Source organism: Pseudophryne corroboree, chromosome 1, assembly GCF_028390025.1.
Source record: "Pseudophryne corroboree isolate aPseCor3 chromosome 1, aPseCor3.hap2, whole genome shotgun sequence".
NCBI lineage: Eukaryota > Metazoa > Chordata > Amphibia > Anura > Myobatrachidae > Pseudophryne > Pseudophryne corroboree.
This window is the reverse complement of record NC_086444.1, coordinates 276,871,948-276,897,726: the sequence shown is the minus strand read 5'-3', so window position 1 is coordinate 276,897,726 and position 25,779 is coordinate 276,871,948. Positions and strand designations below refer to the sequence as shown.

Here is a 25,779-nt window from a genome sequence, read left to right as displayed (position 1 = left end):
AGCGCAGCAAGCATAATGATTCAAGAGGTGAACGTGTTAAGGAACTATGTGAATGTAAGTATGCAATGTGAAAACTACGCAGTTGTAGATATTGGAAAAAGCAGTGTGGAGGGAGATTATATTTACTCTGAATATCGGAGAAGGCTGGGAAAGAGCGAGATGGTGCTATGTCGTTGATGAACAATAGGTCGTGCTTCTGCCAGTGTTGGAAAGTACGAGTGAACTGTCCCTCGGGGAACAACGGGTTGCTCCAGAGGGGTGCCAGAGCGGGGGGGGAGGACAATAAGGAGAAAGTCTTAGTGAGTCTGTCCCAAAGTGTGACAGTAAATGCTATTGACGGGAAATTAGCGCTTTCTGGAGGTCTATCAGTTCGTGGGATCCAGAGGAGGGTGGAGATGGATCTCATACGTACGAGTTCGGATTCCAATTGAACCCATCTACGTGACGTTGTCTGTGAGTGCCATAAGACGGCCTGAGATAGGTGGGCCGCGTAATAATATAATTTAATGTTAGGTACTCCAAGTCCACCCTCTCTGTTCCTGTTGTAGAGTGTCTTGAAGCGAACCCGGGGTCTTTTACCTGACCACAGGAAGTGTGAAAATTTCTTCTGTAAGTCTGCGAACACCTTTGAGGGTATTCGTATCGGGAGTGCCTGGAATAGGTATAGGAGACGAGGCAGGATGTTCATTTTCAGGGCGTTGGCTCGTCCGGACCAAGAAATATACTGATCTGACCATTTCTGCAGATCTCTAGTGACATTATGAATAAGTTCAGGGTAATTGGCTTTAAATAGTTGGGAGTGTTGTCTGGTGAGGAAAACGCCTAAGTATTTTAGGTGAGATTTCTTCCAATCAAACTTGAAATTACTGTGCAAAGATATCTTTAACTGGGCATGGAGATGAAAGTCTAGCACCTCTGTTTTAGCATCGTTAATTTTAAAGTTTGAAATGAATCCAAATTCTTGTATAACGTGTAGAAGGTTTGGGAGGGAGATGTGGGGGTTCGAGAGAGTAAGCAAGATATCGTCTGCATATAAGGAGATCTTAAACTGAGAAGATCCAATTGTAATCCCTGAGATATCCGGGCAGCCGCGGATCCTCGACGCCAATGGTTCCATCATCAGCGCGAAGATTAAGGGTGACAGAGGGCAGCCCTGTCTTGTACCATTCGCAATCGTGAATGGAGGGGACAGTTGACCATTTACTAGAACGCAGGCTGAAGGGGAGGAGTAAAGGGATTCAATGCCCGTGAGGAACCGGCCCGTGAATCCAAAGCGTCGGAGAGTGCGGTCCATATATGCCCATGATATGCGATCGAACGCCTTTTCAGCGTCCAGCCCCATCGCTAAGGAGGGAATTGCGGAGGCGTCTGCGAAGTGTAGGGTATCAATAGCTCTTCTGATGTTATCAAACGCTTGTCTGCCTGGGATGAATCCGACTTGGTCCGGGTGGACCAAAGAGGCGATCATCACCGCAAGGCGATTAGCGAGTATTTTTGCGAATAACTTCAGATCTGAATTCAGTAATGATATCGGGCGGTAGTTACTACACTCCGTGGGATCGCGGCCGGGCTTGGGGATGACAACTATTTCCGCTCTAGTGGTGGCGCTGTCGAAGGGCGTACCAGCCAAAATAGCATTGAACAATATCGTCAGGGCCGGGGTCAGTGTTCCACTGAATTTTTTATAGTATAGGGCCGGTAGACCGTCTGGACCGGGAGCTGAGGTATTCCTCAGTGTTTTAATTGTGAGATCAACTTCTTCAGAGGAAATTTCCTGATTAAGTGAGTCTATCTGTAGCTGAGATAGGGTTGGGAGGGAGCAAGTAGAAAGGAAACTATCTATACGTTTTTGCAAACTAGTGGGGTCCTCAGGGGTGGGGAGATTGTATAGGGATTGATAATACTTCTTGAAACAATGGGCTATTTGTTGAGGATCGTACGTCAGTTTGTGCTGTTGGTCTTTTAGGGAGAGGATCCTATTTCTCTGTTTGCGGGCCCGTAGGCGAGAGGCCAAGAGGGAGTCCGCCTTGTCACCCTTAGAATAAAATTTGTGTTGTAGCCACCGCATGGTCTTAGCAGCTTTGGCCGACAGAATTTGATATAGCTGGCCTTTAAGAGCCAGGAGTTTGTTATAAATCGTGCGTTTGGGGGTACGCTGGTGTCGAGCTGTGAGTTCTTTAATTTGGTTCTCGAGATCCGCGACCTCCCGGAGGTCCTTCAGTTTTTGCGCTTTAGTTAGGGAGATGAAGTGACCTCGAATGGAAGCTTTGTGCGCTTCCCATATTATTGCAGGTGAGATCTCGTCAGTGGAATTTAGAGTAAAGAATTCTTTCAAGACTTCGGCAGTCTGGGTAAGATATTCTTTTTTCAATAGGAGGGCCGTGTTCAATCTCCAGCGGAAAGTTGTGGGGAGTGCAGGGGAGGAGTCAATGGTCAGGGACACTGCTAAGTGATCCGACCACACCACCGGGGAAGCTGAAGTTCTGACCAAACCCTGCACAGTGGAGGAGTCTACCAAGAATAGATCTATTCTGGAGTGTAAATTGTGGGGGACTGAGTAGTGAGTGTACGTGCGTTCACATGGGTGTAGTACTCTCCAGGCGTCGTAGAGGCCCGAAGATGTTATGTAGTCTGTCAGTCGTCTGGATTCCCTGATTGTCGATGGACTGGGGTTACTAGATTGGGTGCGGTCCCATATCAGATCTGGCACTGCATTAAAATCTCCACCGACGACAACTCGTCCTTTTGTTATTTTTTCCAGTTGAGGGCGGAAGTCGCTGAGGAAGGCACCCTGCTCCATATTGGGGGAGTAAATTGAGGCCACAGTTAAGAAAGAGTTTCCAAGTTGAAGTACTACTATATTGAAGCGGCCCTTAGGATCTGAAAAGGAGCTCTCAACAGCGCAATGGAGTGAAGCGCGGAGTAGAATGGCGGTACCTTTACGTTTTTGGGGGGTGGTGGAGTAGAAGGCCTGGGGGTAAGCTCTCGAGGCAAGAGAGGGGTGTATCGTTTTGAAATGTGTTTCTTGTAAAAGAATTATGTCCGCCCTCTGTTTTTTAAAGTATTGGATGGCCATAGTACGCTTTTGGGGGGAGTTGAGTCCGTTGACATTCAGTGACACAATTTTAAGAGTCATGGGGGATTCCAGAGCCGGTTTCGGCTTAGGGAGGGTCTAACCCTCGCGGGGGTAGCGCAGAGCTGTGTAGGGGGGCTGTGGGCGGGACGGGAAAAGCTGGGAGAGCAAAACAAGGGAGATTGGGGCCTTGCGGCCATCCAAGTATCCGGGTATGGTCGTAGTCTTAAAGACACGACATACAACACCACTGATGGACTCCATCCGTATGGGAGGGAGGTCCGGTGTTGTGGGGGCGAGACCTGGGGGTGACCAGAGGAACGCCTGGTGTCAATCGAGCACAGCAACACAAAAAGGGTTGATATGAACTTGAGCATGGGGAGGGGGTAATCTGCACGGCAGGGAGGGGGAAATACCCCAATATCTTTTAGGTAGGGTCTGATTGAACCGCAGGAGTCGGTGGGTTATCCCGACGTCTGCATGATCTTAGTATTAGGAAAGGTGATACCCTAGCGTGTACAATTGAAATATCACAGTTTAAGATTTGAACATGGGTGAACTTAAACATGGAACAGTTAATGGAGATAAACAATCCTTAAGCATACAAGCGAACGCGTCATCGTGCCATCGCCGGGCGCCCGGGCGAGGCCACCCCGGGGCACCCCACCGTCCAATCCGCAACGCCGTCAACTCAGGGCGTCGGGAAGACGGTCCATGGGGGCCCCGACGGGGGGCCCCGCCCCGGCACCCGGCGAGACCAACAGACAAACATCAACATTTACACAGACAATGATTCCAAAACATTAATCTATGGAAAGGAAAACCTTCTGTTCATCCATGAACTAGAAATCCTGGGAAATCAGCGGGCGGTCGACCACTCAGCTTGAGGGGGGGTTCTCGACTTCGGGTTGTCCATTGAGTCTGAAGAAGATTCAGGGGGAGAGGTCGAGAAAAGTCCCAGTCGTCTTAGTACAGACAGTCCATCATCGGGATTCTTAACTGAGTGGGTTCGGCCGTTGAACGTGAACTGTAGGGCAAACGGGAATCCCCACCTGTAGAGGATCTGGCGGTTACGTAAGGCCTTAGTGACGGGTAACATTTCTCTCCGTTTTTTGAGGGTGGAGGGAGCAAGGTCTTGTATGCAGGCCGCCGGGCGTCCGTCCGGTCCGTTCCCGGCCTTCTATCTCCGGGTCCCCGGGCAGATGGAGCTCTAGGAGTGCTTGGCCGGCAGTGGGAGGGTCCTCCTTAGCTGCTGACAGCGAGTTATACCGGTTTTGGGCTCCGGAACGAGTCCGAGACGCGGTCCGCGAGTTCCTGGAGCCTTCTTCGGAGAAGCCTGAAAATCGAGGCCCCGGCTTCGTCTGGTCTGTAGGCCGCAATCCGCAGGAGCAGTAAAAACTGCTCCCCGATTCTGCGGCACCTTTAGGGACTCTGTAGGGGGGCCTGGGGAAACAGTGAGGGTCGTTGTGTGCCCAGGGAGGCTTGTAAGAGGGGTTAAACTACTTTTAATCCCCTGTAGTTAGAGGAGCTCTGCAACACTGCTTCTGACTCCATTCGCAGCCAGGCCACGCCCCCATTTATTACAATATTTTAATAACTTTGAATATTAAACAAAGTTTGTGTACATTGAGCCATCAAAAAACAAAGGTTTCAATATCTCAGTCTCACTCAAAAAAGTCTGTATTTCGGAATATTCCGTATTTCAGAATATTTGGATATGGGATACTCAACCTGTATAATAATTCTTCAACACTCCGAAGATGGTAAGCTCATATTGTGAATTGCATAAAATATTTATATGAATCCCACGTAATCACTGTTACACACTGGTTCTCACTGAGCGGAGGTTGAGACAAGAGGAGCGTCATTGGGCTCCCCAGCTGATGAATGTATGCAACAGGTAGCAGTGCAGAATCACTGGAAGTGTTGTGGAACTCTGATAATCTCAGGGCTCTGAGGAGTTAAGTAAAAAACTACTGTCTCCCACTGTGATGCTTTAAGACATTGACATTACGCGTGGTACCCGCCCATTACGCGTGGTACGCGGTTGAGTAAGGCGCCCGGCTGAGTAAGGCACCACAGTAAGGGCAGCCATGGAGCAGACAGCGACAACAGCATTTTAAAAGTGGTGCTGGCTGCAAGCCAATCGGAGCTTGCAGACCGGCAGCCAATCAGTCAGCTGCGGCTCCTGATTGGCTGCCGGACCATGAGCTCCGATGGGCTCATGAGCCAGCGCCTCATTTGAAATGGCCGCCAGCCTGCTTTACAATATATCTGTCTGCCCACCTGCTTTGTGCAGGATCAGAGTCTCCGGAGGGTTCCACTGCTTAAGAGCTCCACCAACTATTGCAGGTGGGTGGTGCCCAGATTGTCCAAATTTTACTGTTGGGGGAGTGGGGGTGGGGGGGCTCTCAATGCTAGATAGCTGGGCACTAGGGGGCTTTTAGCTGCATCAGATGTGACCCGCACCCCTTCTCTCAGGGTCAGATGGGTGGAGGTCCCAGTACTGCCGATCAGCTTACTAATGTCCTGGGGCCAGGCTATACGAAAGCCAGCGCAGACTCACTGCTTAACACTGTCTGCGCTGGAAGCATAATTGCAGGCTGCATCTCTGTCTCTGCACAGTTCATGGGGAATGCTGGGGGGTAACATGGAGGGGAAAGCAGTGCCATTGCCATGGAGACACAGTGCACATTCCCCTGACATAGACCCATCACCCCACTGGGCAATAAGATCACTGTTCGGGCTGTGGGCGGGGTCTGTTTGGCAGGAAGGGGTGGGGCCTAGAAGTAGCTGGGGACTTGGAGACACAGAGCCGACTCAGGTCGGGACACGGAGCGGGATCCTCAGTACTAGCAGCCCTGTAACATCATGTCTGTAGCTGCAGCCGAGGAAGGGGAGGGGAGAAGCTGACGGGTGAGTCCAACAGTTGACTATCACTGCTGTTGTATAGGGGCTTGTGCCAGTATATACTATATAGGATCTGTGGTAATATATAGAGGTCTGTGTTGTTATGTAGGAGGCTGTGGTGCAAGTCACACAGGGAGCTGTGGTACAGAGGGTTGTGGTGCATGTCACACAGGCGGCTGTGGTGTATGTTATAGGAGGTTGTTGTGTGCAGTTTTCTCTCCTAATGTATATTTCAGTATTTGTATAGTTTCAAATGTTATGATAGATTGACATGTTACAATAACACCTACCCTCATAGCCCAAACTGACTTCTTTTTTTTTATACAGGTTTATATACAGCAATTGATGTCCCACCCACATTGTAGCTCCACCCACAATATGCACAGTGAGGGGCGCCAAAATCCATATTCGCTTACCAAAAAAAATAGGCTCGGACCGGCCCTGAAGATGGCGCCCCACTTATTTGCAGTATTTAGGTCAGCAGCCATCTTGGTACAGGGAGTGAAGCCTGCCCGAAGGAACCGTATGGAATCTACGCAGTAGCGCTCTCCCCTGGTTTGAACACTTTTTACATACAGGATAATATAATAGGATAATAATGATAAAACTCCCACATAGTCATCTAAATGGGATGCAGTCACCATCCCGGCGGTCAACATACCGCCACCGAGATCCCGGCCAACAGAATGCCGGCAGGGGGCCGAGGACTATTCTCACTAGTTGGTGTCCATGACACCCATAGAGCGGCAATAGAGCCTGTGGTGAGCGCAGCAAGCTACCGAGGCCGCAGCGTGAAGCCCGCAGCAAGGGGCTTCGTTTCGCTTGCCCCCCTGCCGGCATTCTGGCAGCCGGGATCCCGACGTCGGTATGCTGACCACCAGGATCCCGGCCGCCGGTCAACCATACCCAACACATCTGAATGACTACTTGTGCCTGGTGCAGGATTTTCAAATATGTGTAGTTTACTGTATACAAGGATTTAAAACCTTATAGGAACTGAGATCTAAGGTTTATTACATGTAGTTAAAAAAAAAAGTTTATTTTATGGCAGTAGTTTCCAAACTGGGGGCCGTGACACCCTGGGGTGCCTCGGGGAAGGGGTATGGTGGTCCACGACCAATTAAAATTATTTATACTTAATTTAATTGGCAAAACCAGTCCTTCACCACATAACTGAACCTAAGGATGAAATATTATAAACACAATTTACTTTATTTTTTATTTTTTTTCTGAATTTCTCACTATGAAACTGGTCTAGGGGTGCCGTGACACAAATTCTGATACTCTAGGGCAGTGGTCTCAAACTCGCGGCCATTACCGCATCCAGGGCTGGCTCTACCATTAGGCAGCTTTAGGCGGCTGCCTAGGAGCGCCAGCCACTGGAGGGCACCACTGAATTAATCTAGCAAAAAACTGAAGGATGTCTCTGTATGCGGGTTAGTAATGAACTTACAGATGGGTGGATGGAACACAATAAGGAGCATACAAATATGTCTGTGCATATATATGTATATATACACATACAGTTAAAGGGATGTAGTTGGCATCCTGGTGGATGGGATGTTGGCATTCAGAATACCAGTGCCGGAATCCCGACACTTGTCAGCATGCCCACACCTGAATCCTGAATGTTAGTATGCCGTGGAGGGTTAGGGATAGGCTGGGGGAGGGAAGGTAAGGGGCAAGGTTAATTAATTTAATTTAAAATGCCGGTATTATGGTGGTCGGGATGCCGCTGTTGGTATTCTGACCGGCAGCATCCCATACCGAACCCCAATAAAATATCCCCACCAGACCATATACAGTATATAAAGAATAGATGGCACTCAAGGACTTTTAAAGTGAAGGTATATTGTGAACAAACTCACAAAAGTTTTGGACTTGTTTACCATATACTTTTTCACTTTAAAATTCCTTGTGTTGTCCCTTTTCTCTGTATTTGTATAATGATACAATTCACCCCAGCTCACCTAGTGGCCACCTGCATCTCCCCTCCGGGAGGTGGTGGTGGTGGGTTTTGAAGGTTAGGGGGCGCTATGCTGAAGCTTTGCATAGGGTGCTGGGAAACCTTGCACCGGCCCTGACCGCATCATTTTTAAGCCCGCAGGCAGAGGTCTGGCAGTGGTCCTTTTGCGGCCCAATCACCTTGCTTGCAGCGAGGGAAGGAGAGCGCAGCGCGCGCCTCTCCTGCTCCTCAGTCCAGTCTCCGGTGGCGGCGTGGGTATTTTAAATCAGGCGCCGGTTCGTGAGCCCGCGGACCGGCAGCCAATCAGGAGCAGTGCCAGAGTCTTTGCTTTCTATGTGCAGAGCCATCTTCCCGAAGAGATCACCGGGAAGATGGCGCCACTGCCACTGGCTACAGCACAGGCATACTGGGGAGGGGTAGCAAACTGGGGCCGCAGGCCGGGTTCCTGCAGCAGCCCCTCCATCAATGCACGTCTTTTGGCGTTTTTATAACAACATGGTGATGACACTGTAGCACAGAGATTTTCAACCTTTTACAACTCGCAGCACACTGAACAAGATTTCTCTAACGTCCTAAGTGGATGCTGGGGACTCCGTAAGGACCATGGGGAATAGCGGCTCCGCAGGAGACTGGGCACATCTAAAGAAAGCTTTAGGACTATCTGGTGTGCACTGGCTCCTCCCCCTATGACCCCCCTCCAAGCCTCAGTTAGATCTCTGTGCCCGAACGAGAAGGGTGCACACTAGGGGCTCTCCTGAGCTTCTTAGTGAAAGTTTTAGTTTAGGTTTTTTATTTTCAGTGAGACCTGCTGGCAACAGGCTCACTGCATCGAGGGACTAAGGGGAGAAGAAGCGAACTCACCTGCGTGCAGAGTGGATTGGGCTTCTTAGGCTACTGGACATTAGCTCCAGAGGGACGATCACAGGCCCAGCCTGGATGGGTCCCAGAGCCGCGCCGCCGGCCCCCTTACAGAGCCAGAAGGCAGAAGAGGTCCGGAAAATCGGCGGCAGAAGACGTCTGTCTTCAACAAGGTAGCGCACAGCACTGCAGCTGTGCGCCATTGCTCTCAGCACACTTCACACTTCGGTCACTGAGGGTGCAGGGCGCTGGGGGGGGGGCGCCCTGAGACGCAATAAAAAACACCTTGGATGGCAAAAAAATACATCACATATAGCTCCTGGGCTATATGGATGCATTTAACCCCTGCCAGAATACATAGAAAAACGGTAGATATGGCCGCCGATAAGGGGGCGGAGCCTATCTCCTCAGCACACTGGCGCCATTTTCCCTCACAGCTCCGTAGGAGGGAAGCTCCCTGTCTCTCCCCTGCAGTCACTACACTACAGAAAGGGTTAAAAAAGAGAGGGGGGGCACTAATTACGCGCAGTATTAAAGATACAGCAGCTATAAGGGGAAAAACACTTATATAAGGTTATCCCTATATATATATATATATATATAGCGCTCTGGTGTGTGCTGGCAAACTCTCCCTCTGTCTCCCCAAAGGGCTAGTGGGGTCCTGTCCTCTATCAGAGCATTCCCTGTGTGTGTGCTGTATGTCGGTACGTTTGTGTCGACATGTATGAGGAGAAAAATGATGTGGAGACGGAGCAGATTGCCTGTAATAGTGATGTCACCCCCTAGGGGGTCGACACCTGAGTGGATGAACTGTTGGAAGGAATTACGTGACAGTGTCAGCTCTGTATAAAAGACAGTGGTTGACATGAGACAGCCGGCTACTCAGCTTGTGCCTGTCCAGACGTCTCATAGGCCGTCAGGGGCTCTAAAGCGCCCGTTACCTCAGATGGCAGATATAGACGCCGACACGGATACTGACTCCAGTGTCGACGGTGAAGAGACAAATGTGACTTCCAGTAGGGCCACACGTTACATGATTGAGGCAATGAAAAATGTTTTACACATTTCTGATAATACGAGTACCACCAAAAAGGGGTATTATGTTCGGTGAGGAAAAACTACCTGTAGTTTTCCTGAATCTGAGAAATTAAATGAGGTGTGTGATGATGCGTGGTTTTCCCCCGATAACAACTGATAATTTCTAAAATGTTATTGGCATTATATCCTTTCCGGCCAGAGGTTAGGGTGCGTTGGGAAACACCCCCTAGGGGGGATAAAGCGCTCACACGCTTGTAAGGGCTCTACCCTCTCCTGAGATGGCCGCCCTTAAGGATCCTGCTGATAGAAAGCAGGAGGGTATCCTAAAATGTATTTACACACATACTGGTGTTATACTGCGACCAGCAATAGCCTCAGCCTGGATGTGCAGTGCTGGGTTGGCGTGGTCGGATTCCCTGACTGAAAATATTGATACCCTAGATAGGGACAGTATATTTTTGCCTATAGAGCATTTAAAAGATGCATTTCTATATATGCGTGATGCACAGCGGAATATTTGCCGACTGGCATCAAGTCTAAGTGCGTTGTCCATTTCTACCAGTAGAGGGTTATGGACACGTCAGTGGTCAGGTGATGCGTATTCCAAACGGCATTTGGAAGTATTGCCTTATTAAGGGGAGGAGTTATTTGGGGTCGGTCTTTCAGACCTGGTGGCCACGGCAAAAGCTGGGAAATCCACGTTTGTACCCCAGGTCACCTCTCAACATGAGAAGACGCCGTATTATCAGGCGCAGTCTTTTCGTGGACAAGGGGCAAAAGGTTCCTCATTTCTGCCCCGTGACAGAGGGAGAGGAAAAAGGCTGCAGAAATCAGCCAGTTCCCAGGAACAGAAACCCTCTCCCGCCTCTGCCAAGCCCTCAGTATGACGCTGGGGCTTTACAAGCAGAATCATGCACGGTGGTGGGCCCGTCTCAATGAATTTCAGCGCGCAGTGGGCTCACTCGCAAGTAGACCCCTGGATCCTTCAGGTGATATCTCAGGGGTACAAATTAGAATTCGAGACGTCTCCCCCTCGCCGTTTCCTAAAGTCGGCTTTACCGATGTCTCCTTCTGACACGGAGACAGTTTTGGAAGCCATTCACAAGCTGTATTCCCAGCAGGTGATAATCAATGTACCCCTCCTGCAACAGGGAACGGGGTATTATTCCACACTGTTGTGGTACCGAAGCCAGACGGCTCGGTGAGACCGATTCTAAATCTAAAATCTTTGAACACTTACATACAGAGGTTCAAATTCAAGATTGAGTCACTCAGAGCAGTGATTGCGAACCTGGAAGAAGGGGACTACATGATGTCTCGGGACATCAAGGATGCTTACCTTCATGTCAAAATTTACCCTTCTCACCAAGGGTACCTCAGGTTTATGGTACAGAACTGTCACTATCAGTTCAGACGCTGCCGTATGGATGGTCCACGGCACCCCGGGTCTTTACCAAGGTAATGACCGAAATGATGATATTCCTTCGAAGGAAGGGAATTTTAGTTACCTTACTTGGACGATTCCCTGATAAGGGTAAGATCCAGGGAACAGTTGGAGGTCGGTGTAGCACTATCTCAGGTAGTGTTGCGGCAGCACGATTGGATTCTCAATATTCCAAAATCGCAGCTGGTTCCGACGACTTGTCTTCTGTTCCTAGGGATGATCCTGGACACAGTCCAGAAAAAGGTGTTTCTCCCGGAGGAGAAAGCCAGGGAGTTATCCGAGCTAGTCAGGAACCTCCTAAAACCGAGCCAAGTCTCAGTGCATCAATGCACAAGGGTTCTGGGTAAAATGATGGCTTCCTACGAAGCAATCCCATTCGGCAGATTCCACGCAAGAACTTTCCAGTGGGACCTGCTGGACAAATGGTCCGGGTCGCATCTTCAGATGCATCAGCGGATAACCCTGTCACCAAGGACAAGGGTATCCCTCCTGTGGTGGTTGCAGAGTGCTCATCTTCTAGAGGGCCGCAGATTCGTCATTCAGGACTGGGTCCTGGTGACCACGGACGCCAGCCTGCGAGGCTGGGGAGCAGTCACACAGGGAAGGAATATCCAGGGCTTATGGTCAAGCCTGGAGACATCACTTCACATAAATATCCTGAAGCTAAGGGCCATTTACAATGCTCTAAGCTTAGCAAGACCTCTGCTTCAAGGTCAGCCGGTGTTGATCCAGTCGGACAACATCACGGCAGTCACCCACGTAAACAGACAGGGTGGCACAAGAAGCAGGAGGGCAATGGCAGAAGCTGCAAGGATTTTTCGCTGGGCGGAAAATCATGTGATAGCACTGTCAGCAGTATTCATTCCGGGAGTGGACAACTGGGAAGCAGACTTCCTCAGCACGACCTTCACCCGGGAGAGTGGGGACTTCACCCAGAAGTCTTCCACATGATTATAAACCGTTGGGAAAAACTCGACAGGTATTGCGCCAGGTCAAGGGACCCTCAGGCAATAGCTGTAGACGCTCTGGTAACACCGTGGGTGTACCAGTCAGTGTATGTGTTCCCTCCTCTGCCTCTCATACCCAAGGTACTGAGATTGATAAGATGGAGAGGAGTAAGCACTATATTCGTGGCTCCGGATTGGCCAAGAAGGACTTGGTACCCGGAACTTCAAGAGATGCTCACGGAGGATCCGTGGCCTCTATCTCTAAGAAGGGACCTGCTCCAGCAAGGACCCTGTCTGTTCCAAGACTTACCGCGGCTGCGTTTGACGGCATGGCGGTTGAACGCCGGATCCTGAAGGAAAAAAGGCATTCCGGATGAAGTCATCCCTATCCTGATCAAAGCCAGGAAGGATGTAACCGCAAAACATTATCACCGCATTTGGCGAAAATATGTTGCGTGGTGCGAGGCCAGTAAGGCCCGACGGAGGAAATTCAACTGGGTCGATTCCTACATTTCCTGCAAACAGGAGTGTCTATGGGCCTGAAATTGGGGTCCATTAAGGTTCAAATTTCGGCTCTGTCAATTTTCTTCCAAAAAGAACTAGCTTCAGTCCCTGAAGTTCAGACGTTTGTAAAAGGGGTACTGCATATACAGCCTCCTTTTGTGCCTCCAGTGGCACTTTGGGATCTCAATGTAGTTTTTGGGTTCCAAAAGTCACATTGGTTTGAACCACTTAAATCTGTGGAGTTAAAATATCTCACATGGAAAGTGGTCATGCTGTTGGCCCTGGCCTGGGCCAGGCGCGTGTCAGAATTGGCGGCTTTATCCTGTAAAAGCCCTTATCTGATTTTCCATTCGGACAGGGCGGAATTGAGGACTCGTCCTCAGTTTCTCCCTAAGGTGGTTTCAGCGTTTCACCTGAACCAACCTATTGTGGTGCCTGCGGCTACTAGGGACTTGGAGGACTCCAAGTTGCTAGACGTTGTCAGGGCCTGAAAATATATGTTTCCAGGACGGCTGGAGTCAGGAAATCTGACTCGCTGTTTATCCTGTATGCACCCAACAAGCTGGGTGCTCCTGCTTCTAAGCAGACTATTGCTCGTTGGATTTGTAGTACAATTCAGCTTGCACATTCTGTGGCAGGCCTGCCACAGCCAAAAATCTGTAAATGCCCACTCCACAAGGAAGGTGGGCTCATCTTGGGCGGCTGCCCGAGTGGTCTCGGCTTTACAACTTTGCCGAGCAGCTACTTGGTCAGGAGCAAATACGTTTGTAAAATTCTACAAAATTGATACCCTGGCTGAGGAGGACCTAGAGTTCTCTCATTTGGTGCTGCAGAGTCATCCGCACTCTCCCGCCCGTTTGGGAGCTTTGGTATAATCCCCATGGTCCTTACGGAGTCCCCAGCATCCACTTAGGACGTTAGAGAAAATAAGAATTTACTTACCGATAATTCTATTTCTCGTAGTCCGTAGTGGATGCTGGGCGCCCATCCCAAGTGCGGATTGTCTGCAATACTGGTACATAGTTATTGTTACCAAAAAATCGGGTTATTGCTGTAGTGAGCCATCTTTTCTAGAGGCTCCTCTGTTATCATGCTGTTAACTGGGTTCAGATCACAAGTTGTACAGTGTGATTGGTGTGGCTGGTATGAGTCTTACCCGGGATTCAAAATCCTTCCTTATTGTGTACGCTCGTCCGGGCACAGTGTCCTAACTGAGGCTTGGAGGGGGTCATAGGGGGAGGAGCCAGTGCACACCAGATAGTCCTAAAGCTTTCTTTAGATGTGCCCAGTCTCCTGCGGAGCCGCTATTCCCCATGGTCCTTACGGAGTCCCCAGCATCCACTACGGACTACGAGAAATAGAATTATCGGTAAGTAAATTCTTATTTTAAATATTGCCAAGGCACATTCAAATATAATGGTGATGCATGGTGCAGTTGCGTGTCCTAGGATGTCATGTCGCAGCTTCTCCATAGGTAACGCCTGAGCCACATCTGAGAAAGCCAGAAGAGCCCAACACTGCCCAGGCCCAATATTAGAATTGGCTCTGCAACCACTAAACCCACCGGTATTGATTGTTCCAGGGCCGCAGTAGTGACAAAACACTGAAGGGTCTGGCTGTGCTTCTATGGCGGCACACCTGGGGACTGCTCAGGGCACACTAGTGTGCCACGGCACAGTGGTTGAAAACACTGCTGTAGCATATGCAGAATCAGTCCAATTGGATAATGGGGGTCATTCCGAGCTGATCGCTAGCTGAATTTGTTCGCAGCGCAGCGATCAGGCTAAAAATCGCAATGCGCACGTGTGACGTACGGGCACAACGAACAATGCAGTTTTGCACAGGGTCTAGCGATGCATTTCAGTCGCACTGCTTGCCGCAGAGTAATTGACATGAAGTAGGCGTTTCTGGGTGTCAACTGACCGTTTTCAGGGAGTGTGCGGAAAAACGCAGGTGTGCCAGGAAAAATGCAGGCGTGGCTGGGTGAACGCTGGGCAGGTTTGTGACGTCAAATCCGGAACAGAATAGTCTGAAGTGTTCGCAAGCGCTGAGTAGGTTTTGAGCTACTCTGAAACTGCACAAAAAAACTTTGTAGCCGCTTTGCGATACATTCGTACGCACTTCTGCTAAGCTAAAATACACTCCCAGTGGGCGGCAGCATAGTGTTTGCACGGCTGCTAAAACTAGCTAGCGAGCGATCAATTTGGAATGATCCCCAATGTTTATGCTTTTCATAGATTTACTCCGATTTTTTCATTGTTTTGTCCTTAAATGAGGTTATCACTGAAACACTGTAACAGTAAAAAACAACATACTGTAACAACAGTGGAAATTGGGTTCACACAAAGCCTTACATAGGGACTGTTTATGGACCATCGAGACAAAAAAAAAAAGTGAAATTTAGTCTGTCTAGATGTACGTTCTGGCATCACACAAAAACTACTGTATGAATTTATATCGCATTTTCACTATCGTATAGCTTAGTGTCCTAGAAAAGGGTTACGGTCGTTTGGCTGACACAACTTAGGCAAAACTCATTAGGGTGACCACTGAAGGTCGACAATGCCATTAGGTCGACATGGCCGTTAGGTCGACATGTACTAGGTCGAAAGGTCGACATGAGTTTTGCAAAAAAAAAAAAATTCCATACTTAACGATCCACGTGGACTACGATTGGAACGGTAATCTGTGCCGAGCAAAGCGGTAGCGGAGCGCGGCACCTTGCCCAAAGCATGGCGAGTGAAACGAGCCATGCAAGGGGACACGATGCACTAATTTGGGTTCCCCATCACTTAACGGAGAAAACGACACCAAAAAAAGTCAAAGACCTCATGTCGACCTTTTGACCTGTCTACCTAGTACATGTCGACCTAATGACCATGTCGACCTATTGTCCCTGTCAACCTAATGCATGTCGACCTTCCGTGGTCGACCTAATGACTGTCGACCTAAGTTGTGTCTATCCAACGACCCATACCCCTAGAAAAGGAGTGAGGTATGTTTGGTCTCGATCTAACATCAGGGAGAGGAACAATAAATTAACAACCAGACGCTTGCAGTGTGCAGGCTCCTCAAGTCCAAAAGGGATGCGGTTATGTGACCGGCGGTCACAATACCAGCGCCGGCATCTCGAACACTGACTAGCCCGCCGGTTGGCATGCCGAGCAACAGGGACTATTCCCATAGAGTGGGAATAGAACCTGTGGCAAGTGCAGCGAGCCCGCAAGGGGCTTTGTTGTGCTGGCCGGCAAACCCCCCCACAACCCCGCTGGCCATCTGACAGACCGGATCCCGGCATTGGTATGGTGACCGCCGGTCTCCCATCCACCGGTCACCCAATACCAACCCGTCCAAAATACAGTATGAGTGTAATTATTAAACTCACTTAGTGCAGCTGGACTTCCAGCGTATAGCACTGCACTGACAGTTGGTGTTCCGGTCATGCTTCTGCGGACCTTGACTCTGCCCAGGGAGATGTAAATCTGGCTCTGGTGCTAGCCAGTGCCTTCTGAGCTATTTAGCTCACCGCACGTCCCTGAGTAACACCTATCAGTGCGAACGTGTACTGCTACATCTGAGAGGTGTGTCGTACATCCAAATGTAAATGAGCCCCAACAGTGGCGGAACTAGCGAGCGGTGGGCCCAGGTGCGACAAAATGCTTTGCCCCCCCATCCCATCCAAGTCCACCCCCTCACCATTGGAGAGGATCTGGTGAGGGGGACCTGCCCAGGGCCAGGGAAATGGATACCTAGCAACAGTGCCGTAATTAGACATTTTAGCACTGTGTGCAAGAAATGGCATCGGAGATCCCCCCCTCTATGTAAAACAGGGGCAGTAGGCGCGCGCAAGAAAAATAGGGATGTGGCTTTGTGGGGAAGGGGTGTGGCCACAAAATAATACTAATTCATATAACAGTGCACAGTAGTCTCCATTATTCACATTACGGCAGACAGCGTCCACCTTTTACACATTACGGCAGACAGCGTCCCCTTTTTACACATTACGGCAGACAGCGTCCCCTTTTTACACATTACGACAGACAGATTTCCCTTTTTACACATTACGGCAGACAGCATCCCCTTTTTTACACATTACGGCAGACAGCGTCCCCTTTTTTACACATTACAGCAGACAGCGTCCCCCTTTTTACACATAACGGCAGACAACGTCCCCTTTTTACCAGTGGCGTGCGGTGAGGTCAGTGGCTGGTGAGGCACTGCAGCCACAATGTCCGCTGAAACCCGCCGATGACCCCTACCGCCGCCAAGCTGATGCCCGCAACCGTCCCCAAGCCAATGCCTGCTACTGCCACCGACCCTGATGCCTGCTACCGCTAAATGCTGCCACCACCGGCAATGGCCTACAAAACTGCCGCCATTTCACATCTCAGTCCGATGCCACCAATGGGGGTCATTCCGAGTTGTTCGCTCGCAAGCTGCTTTTAGCAGCTTTGCACACGCTAAGCCGCCGCCTACTGGGAGTGAATCTTAGCTTATCAAAATTGCGAACGAAAGATTAGCAAAATAGCGAATAGACACTTCTTAGCAGTTTCTGAGTAGCTCCACACTTACTCTTCCAGTGCGATCAGTTCAGTGTTTGTCATTCCTGGTTTGACGTCTCAAACACACCCAGCGTTCGCCCAGACACTCCTCCGTTTCTCCAGCCACTCCCGCGTTTTTCCCAGAAACTGTAGCGTTTTTTCGCACACACCCATAAAACGGCCTGTTTCCACTTAGAAACACCCACTTCCTGTCAATCACATTACGATCACCAGAACGAAGAAAAAACCTCGTAATGCCGTGAGTAAAATACCTAACTGCATAGCAAATTTACTTGGCGCAGTCGCACTGCGGACATTGCGCATGCGCATTAGCGACTAATCGCTCCGTTGCGAGAAAAAAATACAGAGCGAACAACTCGGAATGACCCCCAATGCAAGCAGCATGGCTGCTCATCAAACAGGCGGCTAATATGTTGTACATTTTTATAAAATAAAGAACAAATATTAGTGTTTGGGACTGGGGAGGGAGTGGGAGGAGTACTTGAATGCAATTTTGTCCATTGCTACAGTAATCCCGCAGGGGCAAATGCAGGATTTGCGAGGGGGGGTTTCCGTGTGTGTTACACACACACATATAATTAGCACCCACATGCCACTCACACATTTTTATAATGTATAGTGTACAGAGGTGTCCACTAACATCTAGCCTCCCTGTACGTGCCACCCTTCTACTCATGCCACGCTGTGACGCAGTAGTACCGTAGCATTTCGTAGGCAGAAACAGGCTCAATCGCATGCAGAGTATAGGCATTTCATTTTAATCAGCAGAGTCTACTTGTGCTTCCCATCCGCATAGCAATACGAATAAGACACATTTTTGGCAAAAAAGACGTCTGACGCTGAGTTGCACGGGACCTGTCAGCTCGCTCATGCCATGTATCTCTCGCTATGTAGCGTATTGAGGCAAGATGTATGAGGACACATCTGTATATATAGGGTGATGGTATAGAAATCCTGGCAGTCACCACCGCGATGATCAAAATCTTCTCCCACAGCCTAACCATAACACACACCCCCATTCGCAGCCTAAGACTAACCTACCCCACCCCTGCAGCCTAACCCAAACCCTCCGCTGGTATATTGACTGTTGGGATCCCGACTGCAGGGATCTTGACCGCATCTCAGTATAGGTCTATTCCTAATTTGGACTGTAGAATGCCGCATTCCCTACCACGCTTTGACTGCGGACTGTCTCCACACCCCACACATACTTTCACTGCAGAATACACACACACGCACTCCAACTGTAGACTGTTGCGGTCCCACATACATACACACACACACTCAGACTGCCCTCCCACATACACACCTGGACTGTAGATTATACACACACACACACACACTGACTGCAGACTGCCCCCACCCCCCCATACACACTAGGACAGTGCTGATCACACAGACACTGACTGCAGACTGCCCCCCTCCCCCATACACACTAGGACAGTGCTGATCACACAGACACTGACTGCAGACTGCCCCCCTCCCCCATACACACTAGGACTGTACTGATCACACAGACACTGTGACTGCAGACTGCCCCCCTCCCCCATACACACTAGGACTGTGCTGATCACACAGACACTGTGGGGTAAATTTACTAAGATTCGTAATTTCCGAAAAAAGGTCAAAGTTCAATCACGAATGACATCGACAGTGTAAAACTGCAACTTTTTGAATTGATTACGATGGATTTACTAAGCTGTCGTATTCGGGTTTTTCTTTTCTTCCGATGTCGATGTCATTCGTTTTTTTTTACCTATTTTTACGGCAGTGATTAGCAAAACACTGCCGTTTTTTTTTTACAATCAATCTCGGCCGGATCTGTGTGATCCGTGCTGGGGTTCTTTTTTTTTTTTTTTTTTAATTAAACACTGTAAAATAATTAAAAAAAATGCGTGGGGTCCCCCCTCCTAAGCATAACCAGCCTCGGGCTCTTTGAGCCGATCCTGGTTGCAGAAATATGGGGAAAAAAATGACAGGGGTTCCCCCATATTTAAGCAACCAGCATCGGGCTCTGCGCCTGGTCCTGGTCCCAAAAATACGGGGGACAAAAAGAGTAGGGGTCCCCCGTATTTTTAAAACCAGCACCGGGCTCCACTAGCTGGACAGATAATGCCACAGCCGGGGGTCACTTTTATACAGCGCCCTGCGGCCGTGGCATCAAAAATCCAACTAGTCACCCCTGGCCGGGGTACCCTGGGGGAGTGGGGACCCCTTCAATCAAGGGGTCCCCCCCCCCCCAGCCACCCAAGGGCCAGGGGTGAAGCCCGAGGCTGTCCCCCCCCCATCCAATGGGCTGCGGATGGGGAGGCTGATAGCCTTTGTTGTAAAAGAAAAGATATTGTTTTTAGTAGCAGTACTACAAGGCCCAGCAAGCCTCCCCCGCATGCTGGTACTTGGAGAACCACAAGTACCAGCATGCGACGGAAAAACGGGCCCGCTGGTACCTGTAGTACTACTACTAAAAAAATACCCAAAAAAAGACAAGACACACACACCGTGAAAGTAAAGATTTATTACATACATCCACACAAACATACATACATACTTACCTTATGTTCACACGCAGGTCGGTCCTCTTCTCCAGTAGAATCCAAGGGGTACCTGTTGAAGAAATTATACTCACGAGATCCAGGGGTCCAGGCTCCTCGGGAAATCCAGGGGTAATCCACGTACTTGCATAAAATAAGAAAACGGAAAGCCGAGCCACGAACTGAAAGGGGCCCCATGTGTTCACATGGGACTCCTTTCCACGAATGCCAGAAAGCCACTCTGACTTCTGTCTAAGTGGGTTTCTTCAGCCAATCAGGGAGTGCCACGTTGTAGCACTCTCCTGATCGGCTGTGTGCTCTTGTCCTCACTGACAGGCAGCACACGGCAGTGTTACAATGTAGCGCCTATGCGCTACATTGTAACCAATGATGGGAACTTTCTGCCCTGCGGTTGACCTAAAGTGACGTCACCGCTGAGCAGAAAGTTCCCATCATTGGTTACAATGTAGCGCATAGGCGCTACATTGTAACACTGCCGTGTGCCGCCTGTCAGTGAGGACAAGAGCACACAGCTGATCAGGAGAGTGCTACAACGTGGCGCTCCCTGATTGGCTGAAGAAACCCACTTAGCCAGAAGGCAAAGTGGGTTTCTTGCATTCGGGGAAAGGTGACCCATGTGCAAACATGGGTCCCCTTTCAGTTCGTGGTCGGGACACCGTTTTTTTATTTTTGGCAAGTACGTGGATTAACCCTGGATTTGCAGAGGAGCCTGGACCCCTGGATCTCGTGAGTATAATTTATTCAACAGGTACCCTTGGATTCTACTGGACAAGAGGACCGACCTGCGTGGGGCCATAGGTAAGTATGTATGTATGTGTGTATGTAAGTAATAAAATTATACTTTCACGGTGTGTGTGTCTTGTCTTTTTTTGGGTATTTTTTTAGTGGTAGTACTACAGGTACCAGCGGGCCCGTTTTTCCGCCGCATGCTGGTACTTGTGGTTCTCCAAGTACCAGCATGCGGGGGAGGCTTGCTGGGACTTGTAGTACTGCTACTAAAAACAATATCTTTTATTTTACAACAAAGGCTATCAGCCCTCCCATCCGCAGCCCATTGGATGGGGGGGGACAGCCTCGGGCTTCACCCCTGGCCCTTGGGTGGCTGGGGGGGGGGACCCCTTGATTGAAGGGGTCCCCACTCCCCCAGGGTACCCCGGCCAGGGGTGACTAGTTGGATTTTTGATGCCACGGCCGCAGGGCGCTGTATAAAAGTGACCCCCGGCTGTGGCATTCTCTGTCCAGCTAGTGGAGCCCGGTGCTGGTTTTAAAAATACGGGGGACCCCTACTCTTTTTGTCCCCCGTATTTTTGGGACCAGGACCAGGCGCAGAGCCCGATGCTGGTTGCTTAAATATGGGGGAACCCCTGTCATTTTTCCCCCCATATTTCTGCAATCAGGATCGGCTCAAAGAGCCCGAGGCTGGTTATGCTTAGGAGGGGGGACCCCACGCAATTTTTTTAGCAAAAATAAGCACTTTCACACCCCTTCCCACTGATATACATGCACGGATCTCATGGATCCCTGCATGCATCTCAAATCACGGATAAAAAAAGCAGGTCTGTTTTTTTTTAGGACATTTTTACGAGTTGTAATTTTTCACGGCAGTGTTTTGTGTTTTTTTGCTTTGCACTTCTTAGTAAATGACCGAGATTCATACTTAAACAGCCGCGTTTTGACCGATGGTGTATTCATTCGTAATTTTTTACCTGAACTAGCAAAAAATTACGAATGCCCTCATCACTGCCGTGATTAGTGTTTAGTAAATGACCGAGATTTACCGAGATGACACTTTGATGAAAAAACGGCATCTCGGTCAAAATCGGGAGCTTAGTAAATATACCCCTGTGACTGCAGACTGCCCCCCTCCCCCATACACACTAGGACTGTGCTGATCACACAGACACTGTGACTGCAGACTGCCCCCATCCCCCATACACACTAGGACTGTGCTGATCACACAGACACTGATTGCAGACTGCCCCCCTCCCCCATACACACTAGGACTGTGCTGATCACACAGACACTGATTGCAGACTGCCCCCCTCCCCCATACACACTAGGACTGTGCTGATCACACAGACACTGATTGCAGACTGCCCCCCTCCCCCATACACACTAGGACTGTGCTGATCACACAGACACTGTGACTGCAGACTGCCCCCCTCCCCCATACACACTAGGACTGTGCTGATCACACAGACACTGTGACTGCAGACTGCCCCCCTCCCCCATACACACTAGGACTGTGCTGCTCACACAGACACTGATTGCAGACTGCCCCCCTCCCCCATACACACTAGGACTGTGCTGATCACACACACACTGTGACTGCAGACTGCCCCCCTCCCCCATACACACTAGGACTGTGCTGATCACACTAGGTCACACACTGTGACTGCAGACTGCCCCCCTCCCCCATACACACTAGGACTGTGCTGATCACACAGACACTGTGACTGCAGACTGCCCCCCTCCCCCATACACACTAGGACTGTGCTGATCACACAGACACTGTGACTGCAGACTGCCCCCCTCCCCCATACACACTAGGACTGTGCTGATCACACAGACACTGATTGCAGACTGCCCCCCTCCCCCATACACACTAGGACTGTGCTGATCACACAGACACTGATTGCAGACTGCCCCCCTCCCCCATACACACTAGGACTGTGCTGATCACACAGACACTGATTGCAGACTGCCCCCCTCCCCCATACACACTAGGACTGTGCTGATCACACAGACACTGACTGCAGACTGCCCCCCTCCCCCATACACACTAGGACTGTGCTGATCACACAGACACTGATTGCAGACTGCCCCCCTCCCCCATACACACTAGGACTGTGCTGATCACACAGACACTGTGACTGCAGACTGCCCCCCTCCCCCATACACACTAGGACTGTGCTGATCACACAGACACTGATTGCAGACTGCCCCCCTCCCCCATACACACTAGGACTGTGCTGATCACACAGACACTGATTGCAGACTGCCCCCCTCCCCCATACACACTAGGACTGTGCTGATCACACAGACACTGACTGCAGACTGCCCCCCTCCCCCATACACACTAGGACTGTGCTGATCACACAGACACTGATTGCAGACTGCCCCCCTCCCCCATACACACTAGGACTGTGCTGATCACACAGACACTGTGACTGCAGACTGCCCCCCTCCCCCATACACACTAGGACTGTGCTGATCACACAGACACTGTGACTGCAGGCTGCCCCCCTCCCCCATACACACTAGGACTGTGCTGATCACACAGACACTGTGACTGCAGACTGCCCCCCTCCCCCATACACACTAGGACTGTGCTGATCACACAGACACTGATTGCAGACTGCCCCCCTCCCCCATACACACTAGGACTGTGCTGATCACACACACACTGTGACTGCAGACTGCCCCCCTCCCCCATACACACTAGGACTGTGCTGTGCACACTAGGTCACACACTGTGACTGCAGGCTGCCCCCCTCCCCCATACACACTAGGACTGTGCTGTGCACACTAGGTCACACACTGTGACTGCAGACTGCCCCCCTCCCCCATACACACTAGGACTGTGCTGTGCACACTAGGTCACACACTGTGACTGCAGACTGCCCCCCTCCCCCATACACACTAGGACTGTGCTGTGCACACTAGGTCACACACTGTGACTGCAGGCTGCCCTCTCTCCTCCCACCACCCTCGTACTGCAGCTTACACAATGTGTCTGCAGACTGTCTCCCTCCTCCTCCCCCCCCCCCCACCCCCCCATTCCCAACACACAAACTCTGCCTGCCCCACTCCCATGCTATGAGAGGATTGAGGAAGCTGGTACCTGTGTACTAGTGGCAGCTGTGCTGTCTTGAAGTCCAGAGTCTGGAGCCGAGGAGGAGGGCTGGCTGTTCCCCTGCACTGCTCTGCAGCTCACATCATGATCACAGCCCCACTGCTCAGTGCCCAATCACATAAGATCAGGGACAGGGGCGTGCTTTCATATGAGCTGACAGCACGCCCCTGTCAAAGAGGCACTGCTATTAGGTGCCGCTTCCAGGGTTTTTCTTAATGGGTTTTTGCTGCACACTGCTTGGCCCCGCCCCCGCTTCCGGCCCATTCATACTGACATCGGGAGGCACCGAGAGTGGTGCCTCCAACACACATTAAAAACTGATTATACATTGTAAAATAATATAATTGCTAAAGGATTACTTATTAAAATAATACTAAGAAGATATTCTGTGTCATAAGTATCTTCTTAGTATTATTTTAATCAATAATGACAGGGGAGGCACTGCCTCCCCTGACTGCACGTCCCTGCTTTTTACACATTAAGGCAGACAGCGTCCACCTTTTTACACATTAAGGCAGACAGAATAGATAGATAAATAGAATAGATAGAATAGATATACTTACTGTTTCCGCTGGCTCAGGCTCCTCGTGCAGCTTCTGGCAGATCCCGGGCAGGGGAGAAGAAGGAGGAGGGAGCCGCAGCAGCGCAGTGTAAGCGCATCCCAGCATTCACAGCGGCGGAGGACAGCCTATGGTAAAGGAGAGGGACAGCAGTAGTAGCGCCTCCACCAATTACAGTGCGCTGCTGCGCCTCCCTCTTCCTCATCCCCCCCCCCCCCTTCCCCGTAGCCAGTGCACTCCTCTCCTTGGCGGCGTTGGCGGTGGTTGACTCATTACATGCCGCTCTGGCTTTGGGCCCCTTGACAGTGGCGGGCCCCAGTGCAAGGCACAGCTTGCATTGGCGGTAGTTCCACCACTGAGCCCCAAAAAGTTTGGGATTTTGATTGTGTATTGTGCTTTACAAGAGGTTTTATATACTGTAAGTGGCCACGAGAAACTTTATTTAAAATGCATGTAACCATAGGGATCATTGGGGCAGATATATTAACCTGGAGAAGGCATAAGGTAGTGATAAACCAGTGATATGTGCAAGGTGATAAAGGCACCAGCCAATTACCTCCAATATGTAAATTAACAGTTAGGATCTGATTGGCTGGTGCCTTTATCACCTTGAACATTACACTGGTTTATCACTTCCTTATGCCTTCTCCATGGTAATACATCTGCCCCACTGTGATTTATAACCAATACAGGGAAATGGCACTGATGTTCCCATTTGAATGTATGTATTTGTGATTTGTGTGTGTCCCCCCAAGAATGTAACAGCTGCATAATGGGGTTAAGGTGCAATCAGGGAGATTGCTGGACTATTCAGGGAGTCAGGGAGATTGCTTCTATTTCAGGGAGTCTCCTGCAGAATGAGGGAGCGTAGGCAAGTATGTTATACCAACAGAATAATGTGCAAAAAGGCGGAAAACTATATGTACCGTAGTTTAATTTGGACCACATGGCCTGCCTGGAAGTGGTGTCACTTCCTATAGCAACAATATTAATACAAGGTCCCAAAGGTCAAAGCGCAACAATAAAAACAATGAACATTACACTGTTCAACACTTAAGTCACGTAATCGGTCAGGCAGAGATGTACTCTCTGCCGGTAACCTCAAGGTACCATGTGTAAAACGTGGCACTGGAGCTCCCGAACTGTGCATCTTATGTGGAACGCAAGTATGTTTATACCAACAGAATAATGGGGGTCATTCTAACCCGATCGCTCACTGCAGTTGTTCACAGCGCATGCCGGACGGCCCTTCGTTCCCTAGCGATCGCCTCTGCCTGATTGACAGGCAGAGGTGGTCGCTGTGCGGGAGGGGGCGGCATTTAGGCGCCGTTTTGGGGGCACGGTCCGGCCAACGCAGGCGTGGCCGGACTGTGCGGGGGGCAGGCCGCAGCGGCTGCGTGACGTCACACGCAGCCGCTGCGACCAGGGGCAGCGACGAGCAACTCCTGGCCAGCCGCAGGAGCTGCGCTGGCCGGGAGTAACTCAACAAGTACAAAAGCATCGCCACTG

At 50.2% G+C, this 25,779-nt stretch overlaps 1 long non-coding RNA gene across 1 annotated transcript in view; it reads right to left on the bottom strand.

The window, feature by feature from the left end:
* LOC135057318 (uncharacterized) overlaps positions 1–23,888 on the bottom strand; it is a 97,231-nt gene extending 73,343 nt beyond the window's left edge. The window contains exon 1 of the long non-coding RNA XR_010244132.1: positions 23,699–23,888. This is a non-coding gene — a long non-coding RNA (uncharacterized LOC135057318). The remainder of the gene's footprint in view (positions 1–23,698) is intronic.
* Between the last annotated feature and the right edge of the window lie 1,891 nt (positions 23,889–25,779).